The sequence below is a fragment of the Dipodomys spectabilis genome, unplaced genomic scaffold (genome assembly GCF_019054845.1).
Source record: "Dipodomys spectabilis isolate Male_0828 unplaced genomic scaffold, ASM1905484v1 ptg000176l, whole genome shotgun sequence".
In the NCBI taxonomy this organism is placed as follows: Eukaryota; Metazoa; Chordata; class Mammalia; order Rodentia; family Heteromyidae; genus Dipodomys; species Dipodomys spectabilis.
Genome location: NW_024870853.1, coordinates 4655270 through 4671191, shown reverse-complemented (window position 1 = coordinate 4671191; position 15922 = coordinate 4655270). Strand labels below are relative to the sequence as shown.

General features: G+C 47.5%; 1 protein-coding gene across 1 annotated transcript in view; it reads left to right on the top strand.

Annotated features, from left to right (window-relative positions):
* Positions 1-506: 506 nt before the first annotated feature.
* Stard8 (StAR related lipid transfer domain containing 8) overlaps positions 507-15922 on the top strand; it is a 40913-nt gene continuing 25497 nt past the window's right edge. The window contains exon 1 of the mRNA XM_042694910.1: positions 507-580. The gene's annotated coding sequence lies outside the window, so the exon portion shown is untranslated. The remainder of the gene's footprint in view (positions 581-15922) is intronic.

The following is a 15922-nucleotide window of genomic DNA, read 5'->3' as shown; positions in this document are numbered from 1 at the left end:
ACTCCTGCTCAAATATTACATTGATGACTTCTGGACTCGTTACAATTTATCGTGAACAAGTCACTCGACTCCTCTCACGCACATAGCGTATTTGAAGTCCCCACCCGGTGCCAGAGTTTCAGAACACACAGTCAGCGTTCCTTGCTGACTTGCTCCTTCAGGCTCCCTCAGTTAGCTCTGGGCTTCAGTCTACTCCCTCCCTGCGGTGTGACCTGAGGGAAAGGCAGCGGCGCAGGGATTGGAGGATCAGCAGACAGAGCCCCTCCCAGTTTGATTTGGGCGGCTTTCTGAGGAGGCCGGTGGGCCGGACTGCGCTCTCATTGGTCGAAGGTCTTGGAGGTGGGTGGGGCGCCTTTGCAGCCGAACTCGCCAACGCTCCCTCCCCACCTGCGCGGCGAGTGGCCTCGGGTTGACAACGGCTAAGCAGCTGCCACAGCTGCTCCTCTGGCTGGCACCGTTACCCTCGCCCGACCCCAGGCTCCACGCGTGCCCGGGACGGAGTAGTCTGGCTTGTGCTTTCCTACAGTCTGCTCGCCGCTGTGCCTGGGTCCGAACCCAAAAGCGTGGACGCGTCCTCCAGGTAAGACTTGAGGCGATTTCAGGGGCACCCAGACAGATCGGGTCGCTGCCTAGTCTATCTGAGGTACTATGGCCCTGTCCCGTCCCTAGCGGGTTTGCTGGGCAGCGTGTGCTAGAAACGAGAAAGAAGCGAGGCGAGCTACCTCCGGTGGTGCTCATAGTTGGCTTCACAGTTGCTGAAACTGAGGGATCACTGATCGTGCCGGCCGCGATCTCTTCCAGCAAATAGGACTCTGGGAAGCGTGTAGTCACCCGCTATGCCGGGCTTGGCTGAGGCTCGGAGTTGGGGCTCCTTGCGGGGCTAGACGAAGGAGGCAGGGCATGGGGCTCAGTGACCAAGAGGCTGGGTGGTGTGGTTTCTCCGTCTGCTGACCACATGGCTTTCTCAGGGCTCGAACTTGTGTATCGCATCGCATCTCACCTTGCCTTCCAAAAGCTCCTGCCAAGGAGTTTCTCCTCACAAGCTAGCTGCCAGTGTAAACCTCTAGCCAAGACACATCTTTTAGGGGATCCCTTTGCCTGTGAAGTCCCAGATAAATTTGCATTTTAGAACCCTAAGAAATGCCTGCTGGTGGAAGTTTTGGGGGAGTTCCAATTAGGTAGTCTAGGCCTCTCTGTCTCCTCACCTAATACTTGTTACAGTTGAATTGCTGCCCAGGAAAATGGGGTTCAGCCAGTTCATGTGACTTTACACTATTCACACTAATTCTGGAAGCCACAGTGTTTTTTAGACACTGAAATGTAAAAGGCCTGAGGTCTTCTTCCCTAAGACTTCCATAGCACCTAGAGCCAGACTCCTAAACAGCAGGTAAAAAGAGTTGTCTCTGACCTCCTTGGGGGACAGTCTTGTGATTGCACATGTGTTGCTTGAGGGGAGGTAGCAGTTAGACTGCTGGTGGGAAAATGTAGGAGTTTCCTTCCAGAGTCAAGCTCCCCCACGCAGGTTAAGCTGACTTAGAGTCTAGGCTCACCCCAGGTCCTGGAGTCCTGGCTTCTTTGGGTCTCACTCAGAGCACCTGATGATGCCAGGAGAAGAGAATGAATCACCGCCAGGGCTATTTTCAAACCCTGACTCCTGCTACACCACCAGTTTCCACCCCCTGTCTAAGGGTTGCGGGTTCCACCTCCACTATCTATACGTCCTTCTGAAATAAAGGAGAAACAGATCTTGTCTGCAAATGGGAGAATAAGCAGCCCAAAGGTGTGGGAGAAGAAGGGTCTTAGGGTTTTTCATTGGCTGATGGTGTGGAAAGGTATAATTTGTGTGGAAAAGATGAGGGAAATACTGTTTCAACCAAACCTCTAGTTGTCTATCTAGCTGGCCATTCTGGGCTAGTCCTCATAATATCTAATCTTGTGTCCAGGTGTTAGACCTCCCATTTTGGAGTTTCTGTTGCCTAGATATCTATAGTATGGCTTCTCAGCCCTCCACACCACACCGTCTAGTTTGGACAACTCTGTTCTCTCTCTCTCTCTCTGTCGGCCGTGGGGCTTGAACTCTGGTCCTGGGCACTGTTCTTCAGCTCTTCAGCTCAAGGCAAGCGCTCTACCACTTGAGCCACAGCACCACTTCTGGTATTCTGGTGGTCTGTTGAAGATAAGAGTCTCACAGACTTTACTGCCCTGGCTGGCTTTGAACCTTGGTTCTCAGATCTCAGCCTCCTGAGTAGCTAGAATTACAGGCGTCAATCATGGGCACCCGGCTTCCGCTGTTCTCTTGTCCTCTTACCACACCTAAGTCACTGCTGGAAGTATATTCTGAGTCCCTCTGTATCTGTGGCTCTGTCTTCTGTAGAGCAGCCACCACATGTCTAGATGCTGTAAAAGTGAGAAACAGGGTGGAAGGCGGACCAAGGGGTTGTGTACCTGATGTGAGTGTTCCTTACAACAGTGAGTCTCACAAGGAGTCTGGCAAACATTCATTGTTTAACCTCATTACTCTCTGAGTTCAAGCAGAAGAGTAGAAGGTAGTGAGAAGAGGCCCAAACTTTGACTCACCTTATCTTCTTAAAGTTGTAAATATCTATTTTGGGGACTCCAGGTTGGAGAGGGATCAGAAGATCCCTGGGTCTAGGTATAGGGAGAGTCGCAGGGACACAAAAGACAACCCAGAAGGTTACAAAGGGAAGAAAGATACTGTCCAGCTGGAGTGCTGTCCCAGCATTTTTTCTGGCAAACTCCAGGTTCCAGCCATAGAAAATGTAGGTTCAGTGAATGGCAGGCTGTGCACTCATCTTCTGGAACAAAATAAGAGGGAATTATTGGTTGGATAAAGGAATTACTTTTAGCTTGAATTGTAGAGAGCAAAATTTTATCCCTTCAGCTCCCAGTTTGAGTAGGATCAAGCATCATGGCCTTGGGCCTTAGAGAGGCTGCTCTGCAGATAAAATAAGGATGGACATAAACCTGTATGGAAATGTCACAATTAAACACCTGCCTTGTATGTTTAATGTATATTAATTAAATTAAAAATTTACTTTTCTGAATTAAAATACTGAGGATTTATAAAGACACACAACTATGGCTGCAGGTTGTAGCTCAACAGGCACAACTAAAAAACAGAAGGGCCAGGCACTGATGGCTCAGGCCTGTAATCCTAGCTACTCAAGAGGCTGAGATCTGAGGATCACAGTTCAAAGCCAGCCAGGGCAGGAAAGTCTGTGAGACTCTTATCTTCAAGAAGCCACCAGAAAACCAGAAGTGGCACTGTGGCTCAAGTGGTAGAGTGCTTGCCTTGAGCTGTAGAGCGAAGGGACAGCACCCAGGCCCAGAGTTCAAACCCCACAACCGACAGAAAAACACACACACAAGGAAGTAAATACTTTATAAACAGTACATTTTTTGCCTTAAGTACAAATGAACATCATACTGTTTAATACCAGGAAATCATTTTTCAAGTAACTTTGATATTAATAAAATCATTATTACAACATTTGTGTAGGTATGAAATAATGTAATAAAATTTCAATTAGGAATATCTAATATACAAAAAAAAAATAATGATGGAAATGTCAACGATGCTATGCTTTGGGATGGGAACCCAGGGCCACGTACTACTCAAGCGTTTTACCACTGTACTACACAGCCAACCTTGGTGAGTTTCTTCCATGCTCCATGACCCTAGCCAGGGTGGTTGAACAGGGAGCTGGGCATGCAGTTGTTGGTATCATGTGTTTATGAAGACTATTCATGTTGATCGGTGGTGGCTCACACTTCTAAACCTAGCTATTCAGGAGGCTGAGATCCGAAGATCGTGGTTCAAAGCCAGCCCAGGCAGGAAAGTCTATGAGACTGTTATCTCCAATTAATCATAGAAAAATCCAGAAGTGGCACTGTGGCTCAAGTGGTACAGCACTAGCTTTGAGCAAGAAAGAGCTCAGGAACAGCACCCAGGCCCAGAATTCAAGTCCCAGGACTGGCAAAAAACAACAACAAAAAATAACAACAACAAAAAACCACTCTATTCATGTGTGAGCCTGGATGTAAGTTCGTGTATGTGTGTGTTCAACACAGGGGGCCTAGTAGATAGGAATCAAGTGACTAGAGGCCATAGTCTGGGCCCGGGTGCTGGCGTTGTGTGTGAGCTGCTCTTGTGCAGCCCTCCATGTTGGGAGCTTAAATGCCCAACAGTTGCTGTTGCTGTTTACTTTCTGCCACATGCAAGAATCTGAGAACTGAATGTTAAGTTCCTTGGGAGTCCAGGGTGTCATGGAGAAAGAACAGGAGATTTGGGCTAGACACATGGAAGTTTAAATCAACCCAGGCTGTACTGCTTCTTCAACCCTTCAGATCCTCATTTTCTCTCTGTGTTTTCCATATCATTGGACTCAACAAGGGGATCCACCACTCAGGGCTTTGTAAACACCACCAAGTGCTCTATAAATGATTAGTCATTAAGGTCACACTGGCTGCTGGGTCTTATGGACAACATAGAACCCCCAACTTCAAGGTACAATCTATCCAGTTTGGGAGTTAGGGCCCTGAGTAATATACAACCCACTGATACTCTATCACAGAAGTGAGGGTTTTAAAAATATTATGAAGAATTCTGCCTTTCAAAAGAGAGTCAATGTAATAAAGTCTCCAGTACCACATCTCTACCTATTTTACCCCTTCCCTTGTTGCACTTTGATCTAAATCCCAGACAGTTATCATTTCATCTAATTTTTTTCAATATATATTTCTAAAGGATAGGGTCTCAAAAAAATATCAGCAGGAATGTGGCTTAGTGCTTGCCTAGAATGCATTAGGCCCTGGGTTCATTTCTTAGTACCACATAAACAAAAAAAAAATTAAATTAAAAAAATCCACCACCCTGTCATATTCTCAGCAAAACTAGTCCCTTTAAGATCATTAAATGTCTAGCCAAGCCAGGCACTGAGCCCATGATCCTAGCTACTCAAGAGGCTGAGATCTGAAGATTCGAAGACAGAGAAAGTAGTTGAGACTTATCTCCAATAAGGTACTCAGAAAATGCTGGAAGTGGCACTGTGGCTCAAGTGGTAGAGCACTAGCCTTGAGAACAAAAAAGCTCAGGGAGGGACTGGGAAGGTAGCTCAGTGGTAGAGTGCTTGCCTTGCATGCCTGAGGCCCTGGGTTCGATTCCTCAGCACCACATAAGCAAAAAGAAAAGAAGCCGGAAGTGGCGCTGTGGCTCAAGTGGTAGAGCGCTAGCCTTGAGCTGAAGAGCTGAGGGACAGCGCTCAGGCCCAGAGTTCAGGCCCCACGACTGGACCCAAAACAACAACAACAACAACAAAAAAAAGCTCAGGGACAGCACCCAGACCCTGAGTTCAAGCCCCAAGACCAGCAAAAAAAAAAAAAAGTTTAGCCTGTGTTCCTATTTCCAGTTATTGAGGTTATACCCTGGGAGTTCAGACCAGGGAGCGATTGATTGCTTTGGACTGAGGAGAAGGTGACTAACAGAGGCAGTGATATTTGAGCTGAACCTTGGAAGAGGGGCCCAGGAAAGGTCCGAGCTAGAGGGATTATGGAGTCCTTGTCCTTCATTTTACAGATGCCACACAGCTAGTAGCAGTGAGTATTGGCAAATGTTTAGCTGTCCCTGGGGCTTCTGATCCCCAGACTGACCTGTGGAAGCTTGTGGTGGAAACTCTTTGCCTTCTCCCTTAGATTCTCTAGTGGTAAATGAGAGTTTGAACACTCCCACTTGCCTCCTGGGTTCCACAGCCAGTTCCATGGCCACCCAGGAGCTAGAGGTCAGCAGGCCTGGGAGAATTCCGGAGAGGCTGCTTTCTACCCAGGCCCCTCCCCTGCCCCTGGCCCCTGAGGCCAGTTTGGAGCAAAACAGGATGCATTCAGGATGAGCGTCTTTCCCAGCTTGTCATCTAATCACCAAGGCCCAGCTTGGAGCTTCCTCTCTCATTCACGATAAAACCCCTCACTGTCTCTCTTTTCCCTCCCACCCCGCTAAGGGTGTGCTGACTTCCTCAATTTCCGGGCCAGCCCTCCTCCACCCCCACGTGGGCTGAGGGAGAGCTGCCCTCAGCACAGGCCTCTGTCCCCACCCCACCAGAGCCTGTCCTGTCAGAGAGGGACAGAAAGACCCAGGAATGCTCTCGCTGGCTTCAGCCTCCTGTTCTTGGCCTGTACTTGGGAAAGGAGCGGCCTCTTTCCAACAAGCCTGGGGTCCTGCCACTGCTTGGTTAATAATTGAGCCACATAATAACCACCTTGGAAAGTCACCTCTAGGGGATGACCATTAACTAAATTCCCTATCCACCCCAGGCCTTAAAGGAACCCCATCCTAAACTCTTACCTTTTCCCCCAGGGAACTCTTGACTTGGGAACTTCTGGGGCCAATTAAAATTCTATTCCTCTGTCTTTGCTTGGGCAAACAGAAGTGGTTATTCACATTGCTTAAAGGATACAAGTTCACCTGGATGGCATTGTGAAGCACAAGGGAGTTAGTCAAAAGGGACTGAGAAGCCTGGCATGGCTTAAACCTATAATCTTAGCTACTCAGGAGGCTGAGATTTGAGGATTGGGATACAGAGCAAGCCCAGCAGGAAAGTCCATGAGAATCTTTCCTCCAATAAACTACTTTCCTCCAATAAATTGCTCAGAAAAAGCCAGAAGTGGCACTGTGGTTCAAGTGGTAGAGCACTAGTCTTAAACAAAAGAAGCATAGGGACAGCACTCTAAGCCATCAGTCCAAGCCCCATGACTGGCAAAAAGAAAGAGAGGGCAGGGGAGATCGAGATAGGCAATGGACTGAGGGGATTTTTAAGTATTAGAACCAGAAGGGGATGGGGGTGTCTGCTCTCAATTTGAAAGTCTAAGAGAGAGTGAGGGAAGGGGTGATATTGTCAAAGAAGAAATGTACTCTTTATCTCACTATAACCCCTCTGTATATCATCTTTATAAAAACAATAAAAAAATTAAAAAAGAAAAAAAGAAAGTTTAAAACAGAATGTAGTGACATTGATCAAGATGCATTCTACTCATAAACATATAGTGAATTGAAACACTTTTGTACAATTACATAAAGATAATAAAGATAAAAAATGAAATAAAATTCAACATATTGACTAAAAAATGGCAAGTCTAAAAGAGGAAGAACTGCTCACGATGTGGGTCTGCTGTTACTGGAAATGGGGTGAAGTAGTATGAGTATATAAGGTTAGAGTAGGGATCTGGGTCTCTTCATACCAGGCTAAGGAGTGAAGGGTAGGGAGGGGGAGGCTGAGAGGTTGAGGGCCACTATAGTAGAGGAGGAAGCTTTCCTTGGAGATCCTATATCTCAACAAGCAGTGGGAGTTAGGAAGGGTCAGGCCAGAACCCAGGCCCAATTTAGAAAGCTCCAGACCACAAGCAGTTTTCTGTAGTTCCAGTGGGAAGAGTAGGAAGCATTTAGTGAACCCTGTGGGCCAATACAGAGTCAGGAAAGTTGACATCTGGTTCTGCCCCTATGTGAGTGACTTTGGACAACACCTTTACTTTCTCTGGACCTCCATGTTCATGTCTATAAAGTAAGTGGGGCAGGTTGACTTGCACTCTGGGTTTTTCAGATTTTCCTCTAGCAGTTCAGATATGCATTCCACTCAAAGCCATTTCTTCCTCCACAAGGCAATGGAGGCATGACTTCAAATTCAGCTAGGCCTTGTCACTGAATATTCTAAGTGGCCTGACTCAGTTCAGGATGACTGGAACTTGCACTGCCACAAGGGTTTCCTTGGGCATGGGCTGTGCAGTTTGCTTTCTAGCCCCTCCCCATGTTTGCATCTGTCCCAGGTGGCCACCCTTTGACCCATTCAGCCACAAGTTAATGAGTGACCTGTTCTCTCTAGGTAGTACCAGCCCAAGGTGCTCCTGGGATCCCAGGACTCTGTGAGAACCAGGAAGGGACTGGTCAGCTCCAGACAAATTTGTTTTTTCCCACAATGCCCCTAGAGGTAGGCACACAGCAGAGTTCAGGGGAGAAGGGCCTTTGGAAGGAAAACAGGTCTAAGACTCCTGAGGCTGGAGTCCATGTCCCCCCCATCCCACCATGCACTCGATTGGTCCTGCTCATCTACCTTCAATAATAGGGGGAGGGATGTTTCTAGTTGTTGATTTCTTCTATAGAATGGCTGAAAGTTTTATCTGTCTCCTCATGCCTTTTAACCCTGGATCAAAATTCTGCTCCTCAGGATCACCTAGATCCTCTGTGCTCTCTCTGAACTTTAGAAGTCTTAGGACAGAACCCCATGTCCCTATATCTTCTCTAGGCCAAATATTCTCAGCTCCTCTGAGCGTTCCTCTTAGACCTGGGACAGCCCCCTCCCCAGCCTCATCACGGTCCCTTCTGTGTGCTGTTGTTTCTAGCCCTCTCTTATTGATCTATTTTCGTTGTCTTTTCTTTGTATTTATTTTTTATTGTTATTACAAAGGGGTTACAGTTACATAAATCAGGTAGTGAGCACATTCCTTTTTAGACGTCATCCCTTCCCTTGCTATTTTCCAGTTTTTCCCTCCTGTCCCTACCCACAAGTTGTATAGTTCATTTTCAACAGTGTCTACTGAGTACCACTGCTATACTCGTTCACCCTTTGTTTCTCCATTTTGCTTCTGACCCTCGTAATACACAAAGGTAGGAAATGGAAGGCCCTTCCTCCCTTCTATTTTTTTTTTTCCGTCTTTTCAGAATGATGTCTCCATAATCCTTTTCTGTTGACCCCAACAGGTGGATTTTCAATTCCCAGAATCGTGAGTCCATATACCTTGTCACCTCTCTGATTTGTTTGTTGTTCAGGTCCAGCCATTTCCCACCATCAGGGAGCTCTTGGAAAGTGAGACCTTCTTATGGGTGCCTCCTTCCCTGGCAGAAAACAAGGCCTATTGTGAGCTTAGGTACTACTTTGATAAGCTGAATGCTATATCCCTTGTGGGGGCATCCCTTGTGGGGGCTTCCAGCTTACCCTGCTGCTCTGTCTCTTGCCTTGTCTCTGGAGCCAATGGGGATGGAGGGAAGGGGATATTGTAGGGAGTACTGAAGCCGGAAACGAGTGTGAGCCATGCCTACAGTGGGGCCTAAAAGAGTGAATCAGACAGGGAGAAACCAACTCAGTCATGCCTTCCCCCAGCGGTCAATGGCAGTGATGCCAAGTATGGCGACTAGCACCCCCCCCCCCCATTTCTTTAAATTCCAGGGTACTCCCATGGTTCCACTCTTCTTAAAGCAACTCAGTAAAGTAGATGGTGTGATTCTGAGTGTGAGCCTTGGTGATCCCTAGCTGAGGTTCGGGGAAAGGAAGTCAACAGTGTCTGGTGAGGGAGATTTAGAAACCTGGCAGCTGGGGCTGACCCCACACTTTCCCCATCACAGATGTACCTCTGTCCAGCCTGTAACTCTACTCCATTGGTAAAGAGAGCAACCTCTGGTGGAGGTGGCCTAGGATTTCCTGCCCTTTATCTGTACTGGCCAAAGGCTGGCCTAAGGTGTGAGATAGGCAAGTAGCTGTAATCTGCAACTCTGCTTCAGGTTGAGGTCAAGAAGTCAAATTGGGGCAGGACTGGGGAGCTTCCATAGGAGGAGCTTGGCCAAACATCTGGTGTGGGTAGCCCCCACCCCCCTATGCAGGGTCTTGTCAGTGGGAAAAACAAAGGAAGGAATATAAGGAAAAGGCCAGAGTTACATCAGAGAAGAAATAAAGCCCACCTAGAAATGTGCAGGACACACTGGGAGCACCGGGAGCTTTGGTATACATAGCCTGAGGGACTTGACTTCTCTGAATCTTCATTTTGTTGACTATGAAATGAAATGTGTACCTGCCTACCTCATGGGGTTGTTGAGTATTCAGTCCAGCAATATCAATCCATTTCCCACTGTTATTGTGGTTTAGGCACTTTACATGGGAATCCTCTGAGCTCTAACTTGCCACCTCTGGATGCTAGGTCATTTCGGATACCACCTCATCCAGAAAAACTCTTCTAGAACTAGGTTCAGGGCTTTGTATTCTGGCCACATTTAGTAGCATTTGGGGCATTTGGACAGGTTGTAGTAATGAGGATAGCAACAATAATAATAATGAACACTTCTGATTTCTTCACATTGTAACTATCCCTATCACAGTAAGGCAGTTACACTTGTCATCTTCCCTAGCTCATGTAAAAAGGAACTGAGTAAGAAGAGAGTCAAGGAAGAACATACCCAAGGTCACATGGCTGAAGAGTGATAGCATAGGAGGCCAGGACTCAGGCAGTCTGACTCTGCCTTCTATATTCTGAATGGCTGGCCATGTCCTCCAGATGCCCAGACCACACTCAAGGGCAAAGGTTTGGATCTTCCTCACAGGCCTTTGTTTCCCCTTTACGACCCCTCCCACCTTCAAGGTTGGCAGGTAGGAGGAGGACAAACACAAAAGAGTGGGTGTTGATGCTCTAAAGTAGAGCCTCACTGGGGTGGGGGAAATGTGTGCAGGAGGGAATTGGGGGTGGTTTTTGGCATTGGCACCAGAATTGCCTGATTAGCACCTTCTAGCAGCAAGGGTGGGGAGCTGTGTGCTGGGTGGCACCAGGGAAGAAGAGACATTTTAATGTGCTGTCTTGACAACCGGGTTGCATTGTTTAGAAGACATGGGTGGGGAGGGGCAGGCAGGAGGCTGGCTGGATTAACACTTGTGATCCATCTAGTTCCTCTAACCCATGCTTGAATTGGGTGTGCGGGGGTGGAGGAGTTGTCCAGAAGATCTAGCCCTCCCCGCAATGTTCCCATCTCAGACTCCTTGGGGGCTGCAAGCTTCCTTCCTCGAGCTGTTCCAGCTGCCAGCTCCCTCACTTTGGTGCCTCTTCTGTGTTATGTGGTCTCCACAACAAGCTCCAGGGGATGCTTCAAAGGACAGTCCAGCTTAGCCTCTGCCTTCCCCGAGAAGAATGGGTCAGGCCGTATTTCTGGCAAAGTACTCCAGAAGGTCTCATCTTTTGTTGTGTTGGCAGACTTTGGTGCCCAGCATAAGATCTGGTACCAAGTAGGTTCTTGGGTACTAGCCAGTGGGCAGTGGCTTTGGATGGGATGGCTGAAGGAGTTGGGAAGCCATCAGCAGGCAAAGATCTGGCATTAAAATAGGCCCCGCTTGTACTCCATAGTCTCAGTTTCCCCATTTACACAATAAGCAGTGCTTACTTTCGATTGGGTTGTTGCAGGGGCTAAATGGCATGTGAGATGATCCTTTCTCTGCTGACAGGAAGTTATTACATCTCATAGGTGGTTTATGTGTGTTTTACTGCTATGTGCTGGGCCCTGGTCTAGGCAATATCTCCTTATTTAATGGAGGCAATTCTAACTTGTTTGGTCATACTTTGGAGCTAGAGTGCATGGATTTGTCCCTTGTCCCACCACTTCTTAGCTGGGAACCATAGGCAAGTTCCTCTATATCTGTAGGGCTCAGTTTCCTCATCTGTAAATTAGAGCATTTACTTCACTGGGTAGTTGTGAACATTCCGTTAAACAATTCCGTTAAAACAATACCTGGGACATAATAATGACTTGGTATGTTTGGGGTATTATTATCTCATTTTATTCTCACTAAAACCTCCCGTTGCTGAGTACCAGAGGCTTACTCCTATAACTCTAGCTGCTGAGGAGGCTGAGATCTGAGGATTAGGGTCCCAAGCCAGCTTGGGCAGGAAAAACAGTGAGCCTCTTTATCTCCATTAACCATGGAAAAGCCAGAAGTGCAGCTTCTGAAGTGCAGCCAGATGTGTTTCAAGTGGCAGAGTGTTAGCCTTGAGCAAAAAAGCTCAGAGATAGTGCTTAGGCCCTGAATTCAACCCTAGGACCAATACAAATGATTGTTTGTTTGATATTGTTGATATTGTGATTATATCCCTGTTTTACATAGAGAAGTAACTTGCACCATATGTGTAAAATCCTTGGTTCAGGATGTGACACAAGAACTGTTAGACTCTGTTAGTAATTGTTATTACTAATTGCATTTATTATCATACATATTGTCATTAATGAGCAGTCAATCAAAGCTGAGACAGATCTGAGCCAGGACTAAAAACTAGGCTAAATAGGCTAGCAAGTTGCTAGCCTATTACTTTTCCTACTTGTAGGTATTACACAGCTGGTAGGTCACCATTTTGGGTTCTCCTTCACTTGGCCCTACCATGGTCTGAGCAGCCATGTTGTCAGTACTGCCCCCCTGCCATGTGTTCAGCATCTCAGCCTTCCCTCCAGCTGGCTACAGGGTTCAGGGGAGGAGATGTGTCTGCTGGCTTCATGAGGAGGTCATTTCTCCCGGGGCCATTTCCTTTCTGTCAGAGACAATTTTCTCTGGATCTCAGGGTGGGGCCAGGCTCCTTCAAGGCATTTCCTGCCTGGGAGTTTATATTTGGCCTCAGCTAAAGGAAAGGGAAGTAGGCAAAGGAGGTGGGGCGGGGGACACAGAGATGGTGGCACAGGGTCAAAACATGTGAGCACCCAGACTTTTCAGTTCAAGAATGGGAAGCAGGAGATAGTACCTGCCTCATTTCTCACATGAACTTCAATGCCCAAACTTGAGCTTGGATGGCAGAGCATAGAGTACTTTTAGGTTAGAATGCTTCCACTCTCAGGCAGGGTTCTTTTTTTTGTTTGTTTGTTTTTTGTTTTTCTATCTGGTCCTTGATTCCCCTGCTTTCCCTCCCTCCCCCAGCATTCCACAGCACCTACGTGTCAAAGGTGTATGCTGGGTTCTGTGTCTCCTGCATCTGTGGTAATAGCATGTTATGAAGCACCAGAGGGCTTGCATACTGTTCAGTTGGAAGCAGTGTGTGTGTGTGTGTGTGTGTGTGTGTACGCGCGCGCGCGCGTGCGCGCGCGTGTACATGTGTACATATGCCCCAGTACCAGGGCTTGAATTCAGGCCTAGGTGCTGTCCCTTAGCTTTTTCCACTCAAGGTGGCACTCCACCACTTGAGTCACAGCTCCCTGCTTCTAGCTTTTTTTTGGTTAATTGGAAATAAGAGTCCCACAGGAGAGGGAAGGGATGGTAGGGGAAAAACAAAGGAGGAGGTAACAATGCTCAATAGTTACTCATGTAACTATAACCCCTCTGTACAGTATCTTTACAATAAAAAAAAATATATAAGCTGGGCACTGGTGGCTCAGGCCTGTAATCTTAGCTACTCAGGAGGCTGAGATCTGAGGATCGATTTAAAGCTAGCCTGGGCAGGAAAACCCGTGAGACTCTTATCTCCAATAAACCACTCAAAACCGGAAGTGGTGCTGTGGCTCAAGTGGTAGAGTACTTGCCTTGAGCTGAAGAGCTGAGGGATAGTGCCCAAGCCCAGAGTTCAAGCCCCATAACTGACAATAAAATAAAAAAATTAAAAAAATATGTATGTATGTATATATAAGAATCTCACAGATTTTTCAGCCAGGGCTGGCTTTAAACTATGATCCTTAGATCTCAGACTCCTGAGTAGCTAGGATTATAGGTGTGAGCCACTGATGCCTGGCTGGATTTCTTGTCTGTGTGTTGCACTTAACACACTGCAGTGGGGACACCAAGACCAATAGGACCCAATGCAGTGGAGGTCCCAGTTAGGTGGGAGAGACAGATTTATATGCTTCTGAGAAAGTGTTATGTATCTGAGGCCATTGAATTGATCTGAGGCTATTGTGTAGGAAGTGTGTGAGAGTATGGGGGAGTATGTATGGATTGGATTGCTTGGCCTACATGGTGAACAATCAGTAGGAGTTTGAAGCTTCAAGTCAGACTTGGTTTACAAATGTGTGACTTGCAGGTAAATTGAAAAGCAGCCCGAGATATGTTATTTTTAGTAAGGACATCAGAAGAGCTGCTTTGAGAGGGAAGATGAGTTTGGGATTGGTTTCCCATAGAAGACCCTCATGTGAGTCTCCCAGAAGGGGATGTGAAAGAAGCTTCCTCTACTGATCCAGGTATTGCCAGTCACACATGCCTCAGCTTGGCCTCTGGCTTGGGAAATGGCTGTTCAAAGATGGGAGATTAAGCTGGGTACGGTTGGCTCATGCCTGTAATTTTAGCTACTCAGGAGGCTGAGATCTGAGGACTGCAGTTCAAAGCCAGCCTGGGCAGGAAAGTCCGTGAGACTCTTATCTCCAATAAACCACTCAGAAAACTGGAAGTGGTGCTGTGGCTCAAGTGGTAGAGTGCTAACCTTGAGCTGAAGAGCTGAGGAACAGTGCCCAGGCCTAGAGTTCAAGCTCTACAACCAACCAAAAAAAAAACAGGTGGGAGATTGAGTCTTAGGTAGATATAGTAGCCTGTGTAAAGTTACACTCACATCGCTAGAGGATGTAAGATCAGAAGGTAGTTCACCTGAACCACCTTGGGTCCAAATGTCTGGAGAACAGTTACTGCTGGTCTAACATCTGCCCCAGACCAGTTTAACTGGCATCCCTTACCTGCAGGCTAGAGATTGGAGGTGGTGGAATATAGTATATGGCTTATTTAAACTAACATTTTTTTTTCCACCATGACCTTGTCAGAGCACTAGGGACTGGGTTGGGGGCAGGAGCCCTAAGGGGCAAGAGAGCAAATGGAGAGCAACTAACTGCAACAGAGCAGGTGGCAGCTTTGACCTTCACTGTCCCAGGGAAGCCCTGAGCTGGGCAGGAATGTCAGCTGTCTGCTTTGGCCTTGCTGTATTAATTGCTAGCCTAGGAGACCACAGGCTGTGCTGCTCCTGGACCCAAATTTCTCAAGCAGCACCAATGGGCCGGGGGTGTGGGTTTAACCTCAAAGCCCTTGGGATTTCCCACCTTACCCCCTTTTACAGTTGCCTTCAAGACTCAGGCCATAGCAGCAGAGGGACTAGAAGCTACAGGGGTATAGGTTCTTACGTAACTTCCTCATTCATAACAACTCTAAACAGAACTATCACCTCTCTACGGCAGACTCATAAGAGAAGGATACTTCATTGATAGTTGCCTTCATTCTTTACTCCTTCCTGCCCATTCTTCATTCTTTATTCCTCCCCAAAGTGCATTGGGAAGCTTGAGGTATATGAGGTCCCCCAGTAAGCTGGTGCCTGACTTTCATATCTCATACTTCAGACCTATCTCTCCCTCCCCCCTTGTGCCCCCGTCCCAGTCTAAATGACCAAAAATGTCTCCAGACATTGCTGAATGTCTCCTGGAGACAAATTGTCCCTGATGAGAGTCCTTGTGTAGAGATTTCAAGTTTGCTCCTGTGGCCAGGTGTAGGTACAAACTGTTAGGAGACAGATGTGTTAGAGGGTATAGCTGCCACATGAGTATACTGCTGCCAACCAGCAAAAACATTTAGTGGCTCCAGTTTCTATTACCACCCAATCCCATAGGACCCTTGTGAGCGGTTTGCTTTGGTGGTGTGACAGGGGGATTCCAAAAGAGTTGCTCACATGGACCCAGGATCTTGGCATCCAGCTGTAGTTCCGGCTGAGTCTGAGGCTGGCATCTGAACAGGTGCAACAGGGCCCCAAGTTCTGCCCTGTGACCTAACAAGCCAGAGGCCAGCCAGCATCTAGCACTGCCAAGCTAGGCCGGCTGAAATACAGCAGCCCTTACCACAGTGCCCCTCTGGCGAGGTTTGGAATGTGGGATGGGAGCTATTTTGGTCTTGCCTCTCTTTACTCCCTGTGCCTACCTCTCCTGCCAGAATCAAGCTGGAGTGACAATTCCAGCCAAGAATGGCAGGAGCAGAGAGAGGCAGTAAGTATACCAGATCTCCCATTGGGTAAGATATTCTAGCCTCCCCCACCCCTACTAATGTCCATGCCTCAGTTAGGATGGGAAGTCTCAGCAGTCCTGAATCCCTGATGGCTCTCAATGAAGGCAGCCTTCTCTCTGGCCCTTAGACAAAGGTGGCAAAACCAGTCAGTCACCTGACAT